We start from the raw sequence: 5,000 nt of genomic DNA, 5'->3' as shown, positions 1-5,000 counted from the left end.
TATAGATAATAATAATGATGATGATAATGATTATGATGATAATAATCATAATAATAATGATGACATTAAAAGTAATGATAATAAAGAAAATAATGGTAGTGATAACAATAATAGTAGTAATATTAACTATGATAATGATATTAGCAATAAAAATACTGATAGTAATAACAATAATGATAATGATAACAATAATGATAATAACAATGATAATAACAATAACAGTAATAATGATCATCATAATAATAACAACAACAACAACAATAATAACAACAATAATAATACTGATAATAATAATAATAAGAAGAAGAAGAAGAAGAAGGAGAAGAAGAAGAAAAAGAAGAAGAAATAGAAGTAGAAGATGATGATAATGGAGAAGAACTAAGAAAGAAAGAAAGAAAAGGTACTCAGAGCCTAGGAATATACAAATCACATTTTATTTTCTTTAAGAAAAAGAAAGATAGAGGGGAAAATATATATATATATTCAGAGCCCAGGTCAACACAATGAACAATTTGGCGAAAGAAGAATAAAGAAAGAGAGAAAGAGAGAAAGAAAGAAAGAAAGAAAGAGAAATACTCACAGCCTACGCGAATCACAAATTGGCGAAATAAAAACAAAGAAAAAGAAAAAGGGGGGGGGGGGGGTGGATATGTGCTCAAAATCTAGGCCTACGGAGATTTCGCCTCACCAGGATTCAGCCAGATAGCCACGGCAAGTTGCAGGCGGAAATGGTTTGCAACAAAGTGGCTTCTTTGCAACTCCAGGATCTCCCCCCTGAGCTCTCCTGCGGCTGAGATAAGCTGAGGCAAGCCAGACATCGGAAGTTCTAGGAAGCTGCGAGTGAACAGCTGTTAGCGAAAAGGGGGAAAAAAATGGTGATGAGGATGAGAGTAGAGATGAAGATGAATGTGATGATGGTGCTGATGGTGCTGATGGTGATGATGATGAGGAGGAGGAGGAAGAGGAGGATGGTGGTGATGATGATGATGGTGATGATGACGGTGATGGTGATGACGATGATGATGATGATGATTTTGATGACGGTGATGGTGATGACGATGATGAGGAGGAGGAGTAGGATGGTGGTGATGATGATGATGATGACGGTGATGGTGATGACGATGAGGATGAGGAGGATGGTGGTGGTGGTGATGATGATGACGGTGATGTTGATAACGATGATGATGATGAGGAGGAGGAGGTGATGATGATAGTGATGATGATGGTGATGACGATATTGATGATGAGGAGGAGGATGGTGATAATGATGATGATGATGGTTGTTATTATAAGGAATGAAGGAGGAAGAAAAAGATGATAAATATGATAATGAAGATGATACTCATGAAGCTACAGATGATGATGACGATGAGGAGGAGGAGGTGAAAGAAGAAGAAGAAGAAAAAGTGGATAACTTGAAATGTGAAAAATATATATATTTTTTTTCCTAAACTATTCCTACTCAAAGCATATAAATAACAACACAGACGCCACGCCGAATCCGCTGTTTCTCCCCAAATCTGCTCTCACGCGCTCCTCAAGCAAGAGTTTCCACCTTAGGAAAGGCTAACACCATCTCGAAGATCTCGACCTGACTTAATATTCGCCGAAACGAGTCCAGGGTATCGTCCGCAAAGGTCTTCCTGAGGAAACCGGTCGAAATGAGTGTCTTGTTGGTACGCTGGCCATGGGTGGTGGCAGAAAGAATGGCAGGTTAGTAGCAGGTTAGTAGTGGTCGTAGTGCTAGAGAGAAGGGTAAGTTAGTAGTAGTAGCAGAAAGAATGGTAAGTTAGTAGAAGTAGTAGCAGAAAGAATGGTAAGTTAGTAGTAGTAGTAGCAGAAAGAATGGTAAGTTAGTAGTGTTAGTAGTGGTAGTTAGTAGTAAGTTAGTAGTAGTGATGGCAGAAAATAAATATAAGTAGCAATAGTGGTAAAAAATAAAGGTAAGTTAGTAGTGGTAGAAAAAATATAAATTAGTGGTTGTAATGACAGAAAAACGTTAGTAACAGTAGTGGCAAAAATAATGGTAAGTTAGTAGTGGTAGTGGCAGAAATAATGGTAAGTTAATAGTAGCAGAAAAAAAAGATAAGTTAGCAATAGCATAGCAAAAAAATATATAAGTTAGTAGTGATATGGCAGAAAAAAATATAAGTTAGTAGTCGTAGTAGCAGTAGTGGCAGAAAAAAATAAGTTATTAGTAGCAGCAGAAAATTGTTAGTAGTGGCGGAAAAAATATATGTTAGTCGTAGTAGTGGCAGAAAATAAATACAAGTTAGTACTAGTAGTGATAGGAGGAATTATAAGACAGTGGTAGTAATGACAGAAAGAACTGTCAGTTAGTAGGAGTAGCAGTAACACATCTAAACAAGTACTAATGGTAACACGCCTGGTAAGTTCCATGAAATAAAATACGCAGTTCTTCAGTTGGAAATATACTTTCTCTGAGATTTAATTGTGTTTGCAAGACCTGTTATTCGTATATCGGTCTGCAGTGAAAGGACGGCAGCGTAATGGGAAAGTAATGAGCTTGATCAAAATTAGAACAGAGAAGGTGCTTCGCTTTTATCTTTCAAAAATAGTTAGGAAAAAATAGTTGTCTGATAAAGGATGCAAACCGTCTGTGGAAATGTAAATGCTTAATAAAGTCTAACAATTTAATCATGTCTACCAATATATCTAAAGTTACAAACTAGGAAATTAAATAACTCACACATACAACAGTAATTTTGTACATGATAATAAACACCTATTGTAGTAATACCATCAAGGTGTAGGAAGTGCCCCTGTTTTTAACTGACTGTCTACTAGAGCCGTGGCAGAAGGGGATTCGTGTACACATCCCAGTGCTGAAAACCAGCGTTCGAGCCCTAGATCTGGAGAGCAGTTGGTTTCAGGCAAAGTCCAAGGAAATGACGAGACCTTACTTTACTCAGACGTTGGTTTCAGGCAAAGTCCAAGGCAATGACGAGACCTTACTTTACTCAGACGTTGGTTTCAGGCAAAGTCCAAGGAAATGACGTTCAAATCCCTCGCCGCCAATGGATGGTAATCCCGGCCATTCCTTGCACACAAAGGATAACTTAGAAGCAAAATGAAACAGACACTATGTCACAACCAAACTAAATCATTAAATTATTAATATTATTAATTATTCAAGGGATCTGAATAATGCTTCCGAATCCGCTCTGAATGATTTTGATGCCTCTGAATCTCCCTTAGTTTACTTAGATGTTGGTATCAGTCAAAGTCCAAGGAAATGACGAGACCTTAGTTTACTTAGACGTTAGTACCTGGCACGGTATCCAATCAGGTAATCATCTTTATCGCAAAACATACAAAATGGGCATCATTTTCGATCCACATAGACGAGTGCCACACGATAAAATGGATCAGTGTGTAAGTTGCTGTATAATGAGACACTTCCTCTTTGTTATGTTGATGAGAAGTAAACCTTAAATTAAACTACTGAATCTGTTTCACCCCCTGCTTTGTTAGAATGCACCCCCTTGTAAAAACGCAATTGTAGCAAGATGATTGCATAGCATGGGGTGTGGAGAATCGTTGCTTCCAACTTTCCATCTTACCCAAAACGTATTTTTGAGGACATGTTTTGCTTTTAATTAATTCCGTTGCTTTTTTTTTTATATTATGCATTTCTATTCTCGTCAGTACCTGCCGGTGGGTGTGTCAATACAGCAACGTAAACAAAGTAAAGGTATGTTAAGAAATCTTGACATTTCAGTTAATCAGGCATTGGAAGTAATCTACAAGAAAAAAAAAAAAAAGAAAAAAACACGTTATATATCTTTTTCCTGAATCCTTTATTTTTTCCAGAATTATATTACTATCTTTTATTCACACACCAACTCATGCTTTTTATTAATTTCACTTATAAACTGATAAGGTTTTTTAGTGTTTATATTCAGTGTAACTTATTTTCATATGAGCAGTAACACCAATGCCCTCTGTGTGCTGTGAGCTGACTGACGTATTCATTTGGGTATGAGACTTCAGCACGGCAGCTCAATTTATAATTCCTTTTACTTTGTTCTGAATACCTTAAAGTAGTTTTAGAGTCCCTTTAGCGCCATCTGTTATTTGATTTTGTTACTTTACACAAGTGTTCTTCTTACATGTTTTTTTAGCACAAGGTTTCACACAGTGAAATTCACCCACATGCACTTCTTCACTATATTTCCCTCTCTGTTATTACTGTCAAAAACGCTTCAGTAAATCAAGGGCTGATCTGGGTTAGACTTGTCTCCCACTTGCAACCGCCAGGGGAAGGGGCTGGCAGTGCCGGACCCTGATCACTGGCAACATTCAGTCACATAATCTGCTTACAAACCATCATAGTTTTACGTAAGACACAAGGGCATGATCAGAAGGCAATTTTCTCTTAACTGAATTCAGGCAGATTAGAGAAAACTGGATTAAATAATCCATACTAGAGAGACAGGAATCAAAATGGCGAGAACGAGATACAGCCTGTAATTGCCAATGAACAGGCAAATTATGCTGAAAATCGTATTTATTAAGCTAATGCTGTAATCATGCCTATTACTTTCCATACTAACTTTCCTGGTGGATGATTCACTATTAATGTAAATTCATACATTCTGCACTGAAATTGTATTTTCACAAGGCTTAAAAAAAACTGTTGCAGGGGAAGTTAGAAAGAGTCGAGAGTTTTTATTCATATGCTAAATCATGAATATATCTTACAAAAGGAAGTCTTGCTGATGATTGCAAACCGAAAGAAATATGGAATCACATTATCCCACAGTTCCTTGCTATTCAATATATTCATATATTTTGAGAGTTAAGTAAATTTATCTATCATCAGATTTAACTTTCTGCAAAGGTCTTATATATCCAGAAAAAGCACAGCTCTGCATGGAATCTCAAATAACTGCCTCTTTGCATTTTATCTCAAATTTGAGAATAATGTTCACCATTCTAAGCAAAGGAGGATTGTTTCCTTAGAGTACTATAGTTTG

This window comes from Penaeus chinensis, chromosome 9 (genome assembly GCF_019202785.1).
Source record: "Penaeus chinensis breed Huanghai No. 1 chromosome 9, ASM1920278v2, whole genome shotgun sequence".
Taxonomy (NCBI): Eukaryota; Metazoa; Arthropoda; class Malacostraca; order Decapoda; family Penaeidae; genus Penaeus; species Penaeus chinensis.
The sequence above is the reverse complement of the archived record's forward strand: the minus strand, read 5'-3'. Positions refer to the sequence as shown.